The sequence below is a fragment of the Heptranchias perlo genome, chromosome 10, assembly GCF_035084215.1.
Source record: "Heptranchias perlo isolate sHepPer1 chromosome 10, sHepPer1.hap1, whole genome shotgun sequence".
Lineage (NCBI taxonomy): Eukaryota > Metazoa > Chordata > Chondrichthyes > Hexanchiformes > Hexanchidae > Heptranchias > Heptranchias perlo.
In genome coordinates this window covers 74307115-74324160 of record NC_090334.1, presented here as the reverse complement: position 1 = coordinate 74324160, position 17046 = coordinate 74307115, and the positions used below count along the sequence as shown (strand labels likewise).

General features: G+C 46.3%; 1 protein-coding gene across 2 annotated transcripts in view; it reads right to left on the bottom strand.

The window, feature by feature from the left end:
* The window catches only part of adck1 (aarF domain containing kinase 1), a 512025-nt gene that overhangs the window by 213645 nt on the left and 281334 nt on the right, over window positions 1-17046 (bottom strand). The gene's annotated exons all lie outside the window — the stretch shown is intronic.

Sequence of the window (17046 nt, the reverse complement as noted above, 5' to 3'; positions counted from 1 at the left end):
GTGGGATGTGTGCCTAAATCCAGAGAGCTTAGGGATCCCCGACTGTGCACAGATAGTGTTTCCAAAACTGCAACCAACCAGCACAGAGCACTGATAAGTTTCCCAGTGCTTGTCCAGACCTTATCCGCTGGGCCATTGTATTTCAGGCTTACTTGGAGCAGAACGGGTTCCAGTCTTGAGTCAGGCTGGCTGGACAATCATCAAAAGTGCCCTGGAGTACAGTGGACCTGCTAGCCTGCTAGTAATGGATTATAGAGTCGGACAGACTTCCATCGCCAGGCGTGTCATCTTACAACCACCTCAACCCCACTATACCTCCCTCCACCACCCCCCACCCTGCCGCCCGCCCCGCCCCAAGAAGGATAGTCACTAGTCAGTCATCAGACAACTGACAAGCACAGGTTTGAGCCCTCGCTAGCTGGACAGCAGGTATCGGGAGCTCCTCACAAACAGCACGGTGAGCGGCACAACTCTCCATAAAATGTGTGAGTGCATGGCCACCATCCTCCTGACAACATGATGGGCACACACCATATCCATCGATTGGCGGTTCCGCCAAGTTAGAGGTACAGGACGTCAGCAGCAGCTATTTACACCTCTGCAACCCAATTATGGTCGGCACCGGATGGAGCAACGGATGTTCTCATGCCTTTCCTCCAGGTAACGGCTTCCAGCAGCTGTCATCCTAAGTCTCAGAGTTACATAGAATTATAGAATAATACAGCACGGAAGGAGGCCATTTGGCCCATCATGCCTGTGCCAGTTCTTTGAACTGTTATCCAATTTGTCCCATTCCCCTGCTCTTTTCCCCATAGGCCTGCAAATGTTTCCTTTTCAAGTATATATCCAATTTCCTTTTTGAAAGTTATCATTGAATCTGGTTTCACCACCCTTTCAGACAATACATTCCAGATCGTAACAACTCGCTGCGTAAAAATAAATTCTCCTCATCTCCACCACCACCACCCCCCCACCGCCAGATGGACATCTATTCTTCAGAGTGGTAGAAGGATCAACAACAGGCAGCTTGTGACATGCCAACCAGCTTGATGTTCTAGACCTCTGAGTCCAGTGCTGTGTACCAAGGTTACTCATTACCAACTGCTTAATTCGGGTCCTCAAGTGAAAGGTTTTGACAAGGAGCCATGCCATCCCGGGTACGCAGTCACAGATCATTGTAGGCCAGAGGCCTCCCTCCTTACAATCACTTCACTTTCTTGCCATAAATTTGCCTTAAGCCCGGTAACCAGATTTCATACGTGGGCTAGAGGAAGCCCTTTCATTGCATGCCCAGGAGTTCTGAACCATGAAGGAGAAATGTTTGGGCACATGTCTTAATCTGTCAAAACCAACATGCCCCTTCTCGGCACGTTACTGAAGAACTGTGTCCAGGCTTAAGCGACATTGTCAATAAACAGTTAGGCAAATGCCCTATGCATTTTCTAATCAATACCTTTGAGACACCCTCTTCAACGTCATAATACCACACATGACGGCACCCGCCAGCTAGCTCGTTGTTCAAAGTTGTGAGTAGACCCTCAAGTGAGCCCTCCAACATCATTGGACTTTTCAATATGGACTTCTAATACCAGTTTTAAGGGAAACTAAAAGGGTAGGCTGGAAACCCTGGATTACTACCAAGTTTGAAAGGTATTATTATTGATTCAGACTGTTGAAGGCTAACTGTGACTTGATGCCCTTTTACGGAGATAAGAGGCAAGGTTAAAGATAAGACAGCTGCCTGTTTGGACCGTGAGAGAGAGAAAGGAAAACTACTGGCAGCCTGTTTTCCTAGCGGGAACGATATGAAAACATCCATTTGGTAAGTTCGAGGAGACAGACAAGAAGAAGACCAAGAAGGATGTCAATGAAGAATTAACCCCTCAGTCTCCCGAAGCAGAAGAATTTGACCATTCTGAGCTTCGAGTTGCATTACTGACTAAGGCTGTAAGCATCTCTAGCTGCCATTTACAGCTCCTCTTGTCCCATTACCACCCTCCTTGCCTCGCACCATTATTCCTTTTGTCATTTAAACACTCCTACCATCTACCCTATCCCTTTTGTTCTTTCCTCTCCTTCCTCCCCCACCTCCCCCCCCCCCGCCTCCCCTGCCCCCTTCCCTGGCTCCGTACTTGCTTAAAAACCATTAAATCTCTAACTTCTTCCAGTTCTGATGAAAGGTCATCGACCTGAAACATTAACTCTGTCTTTCCCCACAGATGCTACCTGACTTGCTGAGTATTTCCATCATTTTCTGTTTTTATCTCTATCTGTAAAACTGTTGTGTTTTAATGCCAATAAAACCAATTATTTTAATTACCGAGGATTTCAGTCTCAGTTGATCCTCACCTCTTGGTAACCCAAAGCGGTAAAGAGAGCTTTTAAAAAAAAACCCTATAGATAACTGGCGCCCAAACAGGGACCAGAGCATTAAGGACAACCAAGAGTTTTTTTTTATTCGTTCATGGGATGTGGGCGTCGCTGACGAGGCCAGCATTTATTGCCCATTCTTGAACCGCTGCAGTCCCTGTGGTGACGGTTCTCCCACAGTGCTGTTAGGTAGGGAGTTCCAGGATTTTGACCCAGCGACGATGAAGGAACGGCGATATATTTCCAAGTCGGGATGGTGTGTGACTTGGAGGGGAACGTGCAGGTGGTGTTGTTCCCATGCGCCTGCTGCCCTTGTCCTTCTAGGTGGTAGAGGTCGCGGGTTTGGGAGGTGCTGTCGAAGAAGCCTTGGCGAGTTGCTGCAGTGCATCCTGTGGATGGTGCACACTGCAGCCACAGTGCGCCGGTGGTGAAGGGAGTGAATGTTTAGGGTGGTGGATGGGGTGCCAATCAAGCGGGCTGCTTTATCTTGGATGGTGTCGAGCTTCTTGAGTGTTGTTGGAGCTGCACTCATCCAGGCAAGTGGAGAGTATTCCATCACACTCCTGACTTGTGCCTTGTAGATGGTGGAAAGGCTTTGGGGAGTCAGGAGGTGAGTCACTCGCCGCAGAATACCCAGCCTCTGACCTGCTCTCGTAGCCACAGTATTTATATGGCTGGTCCAGTTAGTTTCTGGTCAATGGTGACCCCCAGGATGTTGATGGTGGGGGATTCGGCGATGGTAATGCCGTTGAATGTCAAGGGGAGGTGGTTAGACTCTCTCTTGTTGGAGATGGTCATTGCCTGGCACTTATCTGGCGCGAATGTTACTTGCCACTTATGAGCCCAAGCCTGGATGTTGTCCAGGTCTTGCTGCATGCGGGCTCGGACTGCTTCATTATCTGAGGGGTTGCGAATGGAACTGAACACTGTGCAGTCATCAGCGAACATCCCCATTTCTGACCTTATGATGGAGGGAAGGTCATTGATGAAGCAGCTGAAGATGGTTGGGCCTAGGACACTGCCCTGAGGAACTCATGCGGCAATGCCCTGGGGCTGAGATGATTGGCCTCCAACAACCACTACCATCTTCCTTTGTGCTAGGTATGACTCCAGCCACTGGAGAGTTTTCCCCGATTCCCATGGACTTCAATTTTTACTAGGGCTAGTTGGATTTTGTGACATTAAAGCCTAGTTGGTTAGTGCAACTAAAGTAGGAGGTTAAGTAAAGCTCGGGGAGATAAGCTCAGGGAGCTTATAAGGCTCAGGGAGCCGAAAGAACAACAACTTGCAGTTATATAGTGCTTTTAACGTTGTAAAACATCCCAAGGCACTTTATGAAACAAAATTTGACACCAAGCCACAAAAGGAGATCTTCGGAGAGGTGAGGCTAGGTTTTAAGGAGAGTCTTAAAGGAGGAGAAAGAGGTAGAAAAGCGGAGAGGTTTAGGGGGGGATTTCCAGAGCTTAGGGCCTAGACAGCTGAAGGTGCGACAGCCAATGGTGGGGCGATGAAAATCGGGGACATGCAAGAGGCCAGAATCGGAGGAGCGCAGAGATCTCAGAGGATTGTAGGGCTGGAGAAGGTTGCAGAGATAGGGAGGGGGCGAGGCCACGGAGGAGTTTGAAAACAAGGATGAGAATTTTAAAATCGAGGTGCTGCCGGTTACAGGAGATGAGTTCGGGGACCTTATGGAAGTGGAGTCTGCCAAACTCCAAAGAGGGGAGGAATGATTTGCGGACTGATTTGGGGACTGATTCGTAGGTGCAAGGTTGGGCTCGGGGAGTTGAAACAGGAAAAGAAACTCAAGGGTAGGCAGACAAAGGTGGTCTGACTATTAGCAATTTTGTTTAAAGTTGAAAAGGGGCGGTGCGATACGTCCAGATCGGTCCGCAACAGATACTCAACGGTCATCCTTCGCGATACAATCCAACCTATCACTGATGTAGACACCAAATAGGATGGGTGACAGTGGACAGCTTTGCCTCACTTCTCTTTCCAGAGAGATGGTTTCTCATTTACCCTCACACAGCAAGGGTAGCAGGTGAACGTGGACAGTGACATTCCAAGCTGAAACACTGCCGCCGCTCATAAATAGTTCCAGCGAATTAGGTTCTGGGAACACGCTGACCATTTGCTGCTGAAAACAAACACTGAAAGCCGTCCTTCTTTGCATGGAGTGGCTATAAACAGCAAGAGCCCATAAAGAGGCACGGGCACTGCAACTGCCCATTACTGCCTAACGCAGTCCTGTAATTTCTTTTCTACATTGAAACAGTGACTACGCTTCAAAAGTGCTTCATTGGTTGTAAAGCGCTTTGGGACGTTTTGACTTCAAGAAAGGCGCACTACAGATGCAAATTCTTTCATTCTTTACCCCTCCATGTCACCTTCAGGAAAACACACACGCAGAACAGTAACCAGAGGCAACACAATCTGCAAATTATTAGTCACACCTACAAGATCCTCCGAGCAGAATATAAGGTACAACTGACAGGCACTGTGGATCACTTACTGCCTGCTGAATGAGGCAAACAGGAGTCTTCACTTATTTCAATGCATCATGGAATGGTACAGCACAGGCGGAGGCCATTCGGTCCATCGTGCCTCTGCTGGCTCTTTGAAAGCTGTCCAATTATTCCCTCCCCCCTGCTCTTTCCCCATAGTGCTGGAAATTTTTCCCCTTATAGATCAGTATTAAAGTGGGATTAAAGAGCCCCACTCATAGTCTAAAGAAATACTCAGGATACATAGACAGTACACGAAGGCTATGACACCATAAGTATTATTTTCGCTTTCAACCCATGCACAGTCTAATCCTGCCACTGATCGACCTGGACTGTACATGGTTGCTGTCACATCCTAGTTTTGCTGACCATTCTTTTTTTCCTCTTCACCTGGTTGAGATGAAGCTGTGGAAAATGTCCGGCAGGTTGAGTGTGAATCTCCTAATGGTCCTGCACTGCTCAGCATTCATAAAGCTTGTGCACCTGGAGATTGTTGCTGGGGCAACATGCCAGCTCCTGGAAGTAGCATTTTTGCAGAATTTACATGATGCTGATCACGTGATGCTCCTGCATTAAGGTCATCCAAGAGGGCACTAATCCCGATTAAAGGGCTGTGTTTGAAAGGGCACTATCTCATTTCAAACCTGTGAGTAAGTGAGGCAGGGAAGGGGGGACAAGACAGCGATTGTAATCCAAAGTACTCCACTTGCTTTTCAAAACTTGCACCAGGCAGGTTTTGAAAGAGACAGTGTCTGGGGAGGAGGAGGGCCATGAAGTCAAATGCAAACACAGTGACAACTTCTCAACACTAGGACGCATGTGAACCCTATCACTATGGCTTTCTTCTGCCACATTCCTGGGCTGTGGGAACCTTCTCTTTGCCAGATTTTCCATGCTTCCCTCCACCTCTGCTACTCTGCTGTGGAAAATTTACACCTCCGCTGGACCCATTTTTGTTTCTATACTTGTCTCATTATCACCTCATTTTGCCCTGCACCATATCATTTTGTCATTTAATCACTCTGGCCCTCCATCCTATCACAAATCTTTCTTTTTTATTCTATCCCCGGCTCTGCACTTGCTTAAAAGCTGTTCATCTTCTTAACACCTGCCAGATCTGTTGAAAGGTCTTCGACCTGAAACATTAACTCTGTTTCTCTCTCCACAGATACTGCCTGACAAGCCGAGTGTTTTCCAGCAATTTTTCTGTTTTTATTTCAGGTTCCAAGCATCGACAGTATTTTGCTTTTATCAAGTGTTTGGCAGGACATTTGTTTGTAAAACACTTTCTTCTGGAGCTGCGCCCATCAAATTGCCCAGGCAACTCTCTAACCATTGACCGGAAGACCCCAGATTGATTCCATAATGGAAACACGTGCATTTCTGAGGCACTGCCCTCTTTCTCCCTTCTGGTACTGAAGGCGGACTCATGCTGTGTTATGGTTTTACAAGCAGCGACCTGTACCTCCCGTACCTCACCCAAGTGGCCATTCTCCATGTCTGTGCCCAGACAGGCTCAACAGGTTAGAATCATAGAATCATACTGCACAGAAGGAGGCCATTCGGCCCATTGTGCCTGTGCCGGCTCTTTGAAGGAGCTATCCAATTAGTCCCACTTCCCCCTGCTCTGCCCTCATGGCCTTGTAAATTTTTCCTTTTTAAGTATTTATCCAATTCCCTTTTGAAAGTTCCTAGTGAATCTGCTTCCGCCGCCCTTTCAGGCAGTGCATTCCAGATCAGAACAACGCACGGAGTGAAAAAAATTCTCCTCGTTCTCCCCCCTGGCTTTTTTGCAGATTAAATAACTTTGGGAAGCACAATAACTTTGGGAAGCACAATTGCCAATCCAATTGCAGTGTCCTCTCCTCATCAACCATTCCTCTCCTCCCGTTCCTGATGGCTCAGTACCACACCACAGAGTAAACTACCCTAAGTAACAGGAAGGATGTAATTGCACTAGAGAGGGTGCAGAGGAGATTTACGAGGATGTTGCCAGGACTGGAGAATTTTAGCTACGATGACAGATTGAATAGGCTGGGGTTGTTTTCCTTGGAACTGAGGGGTGATTTGATTGAGGTGTACAAAATTATGAGGGGCCTCGATACAGTGGATAGGAAGGACCTATTTCCCTTAGCGGAGGGGTCAATAACCAGGGGTCATAGATTTAAAGTGATTGGTAGAAGGATTAAAGCGGAAATGAGGAAACAGTTTTTCACCCAGAGGGTGGGTGGGGGTCTGGAACTCACTGCCTGAGAGGGTGGTAGAGGCAGAAACCCTCAACTCAATAAAAAAAATACCTGGATGTGCACCTGAAGAGCCGTGACCTGCAGGGCTAAGGAGGTAAAGTGGAATTAGGCTGGATGGCTCGTTTCTCAGCTGGCGTGGACATGATGGGCCGAATGGCCTCCTTCTGTGCAGTAAATTTTCTATGATTCTAACCGTGAGGGGAACCAAATTCACAATTTTGGAAGTGTATAGGAGGTCCAGTTAAGAGGGCTTGCTTATAGTCAGAAAAAAATAGAACAATATACATCGACATTGTGGTTATTCCCACTAGGTCTTTGGATGTTCAAAGATTACATTTTGAAGTACTCTTTTCAGATTTGAGAACAGTACAAAGATTGTCCTCTGTTTAAAATGAGAGTTTACAATCTCTGCACCCCCAACCACTACCAATGTCTGTGTGTGAGGTGCTCCAGAAGTACTTTGTGCCACTCTACCACAGATTTAAATCGCCACACAGATTGGGGTGCAATGGATAGCACACTGACCTTTCACCTCAGACACCAAGGTTCAAATCCCGCCCAGGCTGATTTGATGAAAAGTAAGAGTGTCCTCCAGCAGCTGCAAGGTCTTAAGTGAAAGAGCTAGTCTCAACTGAATGCCCCTAACTTGGCACTAAACTAGGAATTTCAGTTAGACAGGGTGGTTGGTGTGGAGAATTGGAATATCTCACTGGTGCAGTAGGAAGCCCATCTTCTGGGGTGCATCAGTGTGTGAAGTAAAGGGTGCAATAAGTAACCTGGAAGTGCTTGGTGCTAACAATGGCGGCAAAGTCTCCACTTGTTCACCACTCACACAGGCACAAAAATTCCAATTTTAAAAAACTTCCCAAAAGAATCAAACCCAAAATTCATCGTCAAGTATGAAACATGGAACCATAGAAAAATAGGAGCAAGAGTAGGCTATTCGGCCCTTCGGGCCTGCTCCGCCATTCAAAAGGATCATGGCTGATTGTCTGACTCAGAACCCTGTTCCCGCTTTTTCCCCACATCCCTTGATCCCTTTAGCATTAAGAAATATATCTATCTCCTTCTTGAATACATCTAATGACTTGGCCTCCACTGCCTTCTGTGGTAGAGAATTCCACAGGTTCACCACCCTCTGAGTGAAGAAATTTCTCCTCATCTCGGTTCTAAATTAGACTGTGACCCTGGTTCTGGACTCCCCAGCCATTGGGGACATCCTCCCTGCATCTAGTCTGTCTAGTCCTGTTAGAATTTTATATGTTTCGATGAGATCACCTCTCATTCTTCTAAACTCTAGTGAATATAGGCCTGGTCGACCCAATCTCTCCTCATACGTCAGTCCTGCCATCCCAGGAATCAGTCTGGTAAACCTTCGTTGCACTCCCTCCATGGCAAGGACATCCTTCCTCAGATAAGGAGACCAAAACTGCACACAATACTCCAGATGTGGTCTCACCAAGGCCCTGTATAACAGCAGTAAGACATCCCTGCTCCTGTACTCAAATCCTCTTGCAACATACCATTCGCCTTCCTAGCTGCTTGCTGCACCTGAATGCTCGCTTTCAGCGACTGGTGTACAAGGACACCCAGGTCTCGTTGCACCTCCCCTTTTCCCAATCTATCACCATTCAGATAATAATCTGCCTTTCTGTTTTTACAACCAAAGTGGATAACCTCACATTTATCCACGTTATACTGCATCTGCCATGTTCTTGCTCACTCACCCGACTTGTCTAAATCACATTGGAACCTCTTTGCATCCTCCTCACAGCTCACATTCCACCTCAGCTTTGTGTCGTCTGCAAACTTGGAAATGTTACATTTAGTTCCCTCATCCAAATCATTGATATATATTGTGAATAGCTGGGGCCCAAGCACTGATCCCTGCGGTACCCCACTAGTCACTGCCTGCCACCCAGAAAAAGACCCGTTTATTCCTACTCTTTGTTTCCTGTCTGTCAACCACTTCTCAATCCATGCCAGTATATTCCCCCCAATCCCATGTGCTTTAATTTTGCACACTAGCCTCTTGTGTGGGACCTTATCAAAAGCCTTCTGAAAATCCAAGTACACCACATCCACTGGTTCTCCCCTATATATTCGACTAATTACATCCTCAAAAAACTCCAGTAGATTTGTTAAGCGTGATTTCCCTTTCGTAAACCCATGCTGACTTTATCCAATCCTGTTAATGCCTTCCAAGTGTTCTGTTATCATATCTTTTATAATAGACTCTAGCATTTTCCCCACTACTGATGTTAGGCTAATTGGTCTGTAATTCCCTGTTTTTTCTCTCCCTCCTTTTTTAAATAGTGGGGTTACATTTGCCACCCTCCAATCTGCAGGAACTGTTCCAGAGTTTATAGAATTTTGGAAGATGACCACCAATGCATCCACGGCCACTTCCTTTAGTACTCTGGGACGTAGATTATCAGGCCCTGGGGGCTTGTCAGCCTTTAGCCCCATTAATTTCTCTGGCACTATTTTTTTTACTAATACTGGTTTCCTTCAGTTCCTCCCTCTCACTAGACCCTTGTTTCCCTAACATTTGTGTCCTCCTTTGTGAAGACAGAACCAAAGTATGTGTTTAATTGTTCTGCCATTTCTTTGTTCCCCATTTCTGACTGTAAGAGACTTACATTTGTCTTCACTAATCTTTTTCTCTTGACATATTTATCGAAGCTTTTACAGCCAGTTTTTATGTTCCCTGCTAGTTTACTTTCATACTCTACTTTTCCCCTCTTAATCAATCACTTTGTCCTCCTTTGCTGAATTCTAAACTGCCCCCAATCCTCAGGCTTGTCGCTTTTTCTGGCAATTTTGTATGTCTCCTCTTTGGATCTAATACTATCCCTAATTTCGTTTGTAAGCCACGGTTGAGCCACCTTTCCTGTTTTATTTTTGCGTCAGACGGAATGAATAATTGTTGTAATTCCTGCACATGTTCTTTAAATATTAGCCATTGCCTATCCACCGTCATCCCTTTTAGTAAAGTTCCCCAATCTATCATAGCCAACTCGGACCTCATACTTTCGTAGTTTCCTTTATTTAGATTCAGGACCCTAGTTTCAGATTCAACTACTTCACTCTCCATCTTAATGAGGAATTCTATCATGTCATGGTCGCTCTTCCCTAAGGGACCCCGCACAACAAGATTGTTAGTTAATCATAGAATCATAGAATCATAGAATCATAGAAGTTACAACATGGAAACAGGCCCTTCGGCCCAACATGTCCATGTCGCCCAGTTTATACCACTAAGCTAGTCCCAATTGCCTGCACTTGGCCCATATCCCTCGATGCCCATCTTCCCCATGTAACTGTCCAAATGCTTTTTAAAAGACAAAATTGTACCCGCCTCTACTACTGCCTCTGGCAGCTCGTTCCAGACACTCACCACCCTTTGAGTGAAAAAATTGCCCCTCTGGATCCTTTTGTATCTCTCCCCTCTCACCTTAAATCTGTGCCCCCTCGTTATAGACTCCCCTACCTTTGGGAAAAGATTTTGACTATCGACCTTATCTATGCCCCTCATTATTTTATAGACTTCTATAAGATCACCCCTTAACCTCCTACTCTCCAGGGAATAAAGTCCCAGTCTGTCTAACCTCTCCCTGTAAGTCAAACCATCAAGTCCCGGTAGCATCCTAGTAGATCTTTTCTGCACTCTTTCTAGTTTAATAATATCCTTTCTATAATAGGGTGACCTGAACTGTACACAGTACTCCAAGTGTGGCCTCACCAATGCCCTGTACAACTTCAACAAGACATCCCAACTCCTGCATTCAATGTTCTGACCAATGAAACCAAGCATGCTGAATGCCTTCTTCACCACCCTATCCACCTGTGACTCCACTTTCAAGGAGCTATGAATCTGTACTCCTAGATCTCTTTGTTCTATAACTCTCCCCAACGCCCTACCATTAACGGAGTAGGTCCTGGCCCGATTCGATCTACCAAAATGCATCACCTCACATTTATCTAAATTAAACTCCATCTGCCATTCATCGGCCCACTGGCTCAATTTATCAAGATCCCGTTGCAATCCTAGATAACCTTCTTCACTGTCCACAATGCCACCAATCTTGGTGTCATCTGCAAACTTACTAACCATGCCTCCTAAATTCTCATCCAAATCATTAATATAAATAACAAATAACAGCGGACCCAGCACCGATCCCTGAGGCACACCGCTGGACACAGGCATCCAGTTTGAAAAACAACCCTCGACAACCACCCTCTGTCTTCTGTCGTCAAGCCAATTTTGTATCCAATTGGCTACCTCACCTTGGATCCCATGAGATTTAACCTTATGTAACAACCTACCATGCGGTACCTTGTCAAATGCTTTGCTGAAGTCCATGTAGACCACGTCTACTGCACAGCCCTCATCTATCTTCTTGGTTACCCCTTCAAAAAACTCAATCAAATTCGTGAGACATGATTTTCCTCTCACAAAACCATGCTGACTGTTCCTAATTAGTCCCTGCCTCTCCAAATGCCTGTAGATTCTGTCCCTCAGAATACCCTCTAACAACTTACCCACTACAGATGTCAGGCTCACTGGTCTATAGTTCCCAGGCTTTTCCCTGCCTCCCTTCTTAAACAAAGGCACAACATTTGCTACCCTCCAATCTTCAGGCACCTCACCTGTAGCGGTGGATGATTCAAATATCTCTGCTAGGGGACCCGCAATTTCCTCCCTAACCTCCCATAACGTCCTGGGATACATTTCATCAGGTCCCGGAGATTTATCTACCTTGATGCGCGTTAAGACTTCCAGCACCTCCCTCTCTGTAATATGTACACTCCTCAAGACATCACTATTTATTTCCCCAAGTTCCCTAACATCCATGCCTTTCTCAACCGTAAATACCGATGTGAAATATTCATTCAGGATCTCACCCATCTCTTGTGGTTCCGCACATAGATGACCTTGTTGATCCTTAAGAGGCCCTACTCTCTCCCTAGTTACCCTTTTGCCCTTTATGTATTTGTAGAAGCTCTTTGGATTCACCTTTGCCTGATCTGCCAAAGCAATCTCATATCCCCTTTTTGCCCTCCTGATTTCTCTCTTAACTCTACTCCGGCAATCTCTATACTCTTCAAGGGATCCACTTGATCCCAGCTGCCTATGCATGTCATATGCCTCCTTCTTATTTTTGACTAGTGCCTCAATCTCCCGAGTCATCCAAGGTTCCCTACTTCTACCAGCCTTGCCCTTCACTTTATAAGGAATGTGCTTACCTTGAACCCTGGTTAACACACTTTTGAAAGCCTCCCACTTACCAGACGTCCCTTTGCCTGCCAACAGACTCTCCCAATCAACTTCTGAAAGTTCCTGTCTAATACCATCAAAATTGGCCTTTCCCCAATTTAGAATTTTAACTTTTGGGCCAGACCTATCCTTCTCCATAGCTATCTTAAAACTAATGGAATTATGATCACTGGTCCCAAAGTGATCCCTCACTAACACTTCTGTCACCTGCCCTTCCTTATTTCCCAAGAGGAGGTCAAGTTTTGCCCCCTCTCTAGTCGGGCCATCCACATACTGAATGAGAAATTCCTCCTGAATACACTCAACAAATTTCTCTCCATCCAAGCCCCTAATGCTATGGCTGTCCCAGTCAATGTTGGGAAAGTTAAAGTCCCCTACTATTACCACCCTATTTTTCTTGCAGCTGTCTGTAATCTCCTTACATATTTGCTCCTCAATTTCCCATTGACTATTTGGGGGTCTGTAGTACAATCCTATCAAAGTGATCTCTCCCTTCTTATTTTTCAGTTCTACCCATATGGACTCAGTGGGCGAACCCTCGGATATATCCCCTCTCACTACTGCCGTGATGTTCTCCCTAATCAAGAACGCAACTCCCCCTCCTCTCTTACCTCCTGCTCTATCTTTCCTATAGCATCTGTACCCTGGAACATTGAGCTGCCAGTCCTGCCCCTCCCTTAGCCATGTTTCAGTAATAGCTATAACATCCCAGTCCCATGTACCCATCCATGCCCTGAGTTCATCTGCCTTGCCCATCAGACTTCTTGCATTGAAATAAATGCAGTTTAATCTAGACTTCCCTTGGTCTTTGCCCTGCTTTCTCAGACCATCTGTCCGGTCATGTTCTGTACACTCTCCCTTACTGCCTTTTGTTTCCGTCACCACTTTATTTCCCACTGACTTCCTGCATCGGTTCCCATCCCCCTGCCACATTAGTTTAAACCCTCCCCAACAGCACTGGCAAACACTCCCCCTAGGACATTGGTTCCAGTCCTGCCCAGATGCAGACCGTCCAATTTGTACTGGTCCCACCTCCCCCAGAACCGGTTCCAATGGCCCAGGAATTTGAATCCCTCCAGCTTGCACCATCTCTCAAGCCACGTATTCATCTTAGCTATCCTGTCATTCCTACTCTGACTAACCCGTGGCACTGGTAGCAATCCTGAGATTACTACCTTTGAGGTCCTACTCTTTAGTTTAACTCCTAACTCCCTAAATTCAGCTTGTAGGACCTCATCCTGTTTTTTACCTATATCGTTGGTGCCTATATGCACCACGACAACTGGCTGTTCACCCTCCCCCTCCAGAATGTCCTGCAGCCGCTCCGAGACATAATCCTTTCTCATTGCACAATACCCAGTCTCGGATCGCCTGTTCTCCAGTTGGTTCCTCAACGTATTGGTCTAGAAAACCATCACATACACACTCCAGGAATTCCTCCCCCACAGTATTATTGCTAATTTGGTTTGACCAATCTATATGTAGATTAAAGTCACCCATGATTATAGTTGTACCCTTCTTGCATGCGAGTCTAATTTCCTGTTTAATGCCCTCCTCTACATCTCCACAACTGTTTAGGGGCCTATAGACAACCCCCACCAACGTTTTCTGCCCCTTGGTATTTCTTAGCTCCACCCATACAGATTCCACATTGTGATTTTCCGAGCCAATATCCTTCCTCACTATTGCATTGATTTCCTCCTTTACTAGCAACGCTACCCCACCTCCTTTCCCTTTTTGCCTGTCCTTCCTAAATATTAAATACCCCTGGATGTTCAGTTCCCATCCTTGGTCGCCCTGCAGCCATGTCTCCGTAATCACAACTATATCATAACCGTTAATATCTATCTGCACTGTTAATTCATCTAGCTTATTGCGAATGCTCTGCACATTAAGACACGATGCCTTTAGACTTGTCTTTTTAAGATTGCTCGTCATCTTAGTTTGGCCCTATTTGTTTATCGCCCTTGTTTTCTCTGCCTTCCACTATTGCTTCTTCCTGTTCTGTCTTTTGTTTCTATCCTTGTTTCCCCCTCCTCTGTCTCCCTGCTCAGGTTCTCATCCCCCTGCCATTCTAGTTTAAACCTTCCCCACAGCGCTAGCAAACACCCCCACGAGGACATCGGTCCTGATCCTGCTCGGATGTAACCTGTCTTGCTTGTACAGGTCCCACCTTCCCCAGAACCGGTCCCAATGTCCCAGGAATCTAAATCCCTCCCTCCTACACCATCCTTGCAGCCACGCATTCAACTGGTCTATTCTCCTGTTTCTATACTCACGAACACGTGCTCACTAGTTCACTGGTAGTAATCCTGAGATCACTACCTTTGAGGTCCTGCTTTTTAATTTATCTCCTAACTCCTTAAATTCACCTTGCAGGACCTCATCCCTTTTTTTTAACCTGTGTCATTGGTACCGATATGGACCACGACGACTGGCTGTTCAACCTCCCCCTCCAGAATGCCCTGCAGCCGCTCCGTGACATCCTTGAGTGTTAGCCCTTGAACCCAAAGCATTATGGAGCACTGGGATGGGGGTTTGTGCCTCTAATTGCAATAATTTCCGCATAGCCTTTGTGAGGACAGCGAGGCTTTATCTTGAACAGCAAGTGGAATCAGGATGGGCAGCAACAGGCCTACAAGGACATAACCTCAGGCTGTGTAATATCAGTCGCGACCGGTGAGATAATCTCACGGGCGATCACACGAGTTGGCAAACAGTGATCCAATGTCAGCTGGTTTGAGAACCAGCGCGTCGATCTCTTCAAGTAGGAGCAGTAACAGTAAAAACATGAATAGCAGTAGCCTGTCAACCCCAAATGGACTGGTCGGATCTGTGATTCCAGCAGCCGAGTTTGCCTCTCTCATACGACTTCAACAGTCGTGGAGACTGATTTTCTCTCCAAGCGTTGTTAGCTCCGAGTAGAAAGGGCTTCGTCGAATCATACAACACAAAAGGAGGCCATTCGGCCCATCGTGCCTGTGCCGACTCTTTGAAAGAGCGATCCAATTCATCCCTCTCCCCTGCTCTTTCCCCATAGCCCAGCAAATTTTTCCCCTTCAAGTATTTATCCAATTCCATTTTGAAAGTTACCATTGAATCTGCTTCCACCACCCTTTCAAGCAGTGCATTCCAGATTGCAACAACTCGCTGCATAAAAAAATTCTCCTCATCTCCCCATCTGTCTCTTTTGCCAATTAAATCTGTGTCCTCTGGTTACTGACCTCCCCCTGCCACTGGAAACAGTTTCTCCTCATTTACTCTATCAAATCCGTTCATTATTTTGAACACCGCTATCAAATCTCCCCTCAACCTTCTCTACTCTACACAGAACAACCCAGCTTCTCCAGTCTCTCCACCATAACTGAACTAGACCCGTCGCCATGTGGACAGCACAGAGCAGAGCTTGGGTGCTCGCCCCTGGAAATCAGAGGTGCAACCCGTGCCCGTCATCTACCAACCAAATCGAGAACAGTGCTGGCAGAGGGCCTGGCAGTGGGTCACCTTCCTGCCCCCAATCACAGTTAGGTAATGAATGATCCATGGCACTGTCAAGACCTGTCAGGATGAACAAATAAAATGGGCACGAGATAAGCACCCAGTCCCATTAATCATGTCCTTCCATTCATTACAGGGAGCTTCAAATGTCCTTTGTGTTTCTGTATTGACTGCATTTTTTAAAAAGGCTGCTGTACATGAAAGGACAGATGCCTGCTATTAGCCAATTCCTGTTGATGTGCCCGATACGTGTAAATTGCTGCCCGGTGTTCCTCTTGAAACAGTGTACAATGGCACTGCAGAATCGCTCTTGCTCCTTCGCACAATACGTACAAGTCTCATTTTAATATTCTCAAAAAGGTCTATGCTTCTCCTGAAGTCATTGGCTCCTGCTATAGTACAGGTTTCACAGGTACTAGCAGCCTGCTGTACCTTGCCCAAGGACCCGTTCTCCACCTGCAAACCTCCACAGTGAGATACAGCAGGTTATTCAATCATGGGACATCACAGCCAAGCCCAATCCTGTCCTGATGACACACACACACACACACACACACAAATGCTCACATGCAGACACACATGCAAGAATGCACACACGTACACACACATGCGTGCACGCGCACATAGAGTTTCCAGCAGGGGCCACTCTCTAGTAATCAGTGATGGGAACTGTGACATATTGTAGTCACCTCCTAGGTCAGGCTCAGAGACAAATTATGGATCCCCTACAACCTCCCCAGCTGAAATTGGCTAATTCAGCACAAATCAAGGATGGAACCTGTGATCTTCCTTGTCATACCGTGGGAAATTTACACACGGAGCCACGGGACAAGTAATCGGTTTTGATCTTAAAAGGAGGTTGTCCCGAAAATTCCCCAAATTGAGACGGTCAGTTCCAAAAAACTATTTTTCATAAAGAAATTCGATGGCGAGGCTTCCTGTGTGTATCTATTTTATTTCAATGAATTTGTGCGTTGGTGAAGGCGATGGATCTCAATGCTGTGAAGTCCAACACCGCTCTACTTCGACCCCTTAGCTTGCGTGTCAAGTGAAACGCAAGCTCCACCTACACTGCCTCTAAATGTGACCTTATTGCAATCTCAGAGGGCTATCTCCTACAGACATTTCCATTTCCAGCAACAGCCAT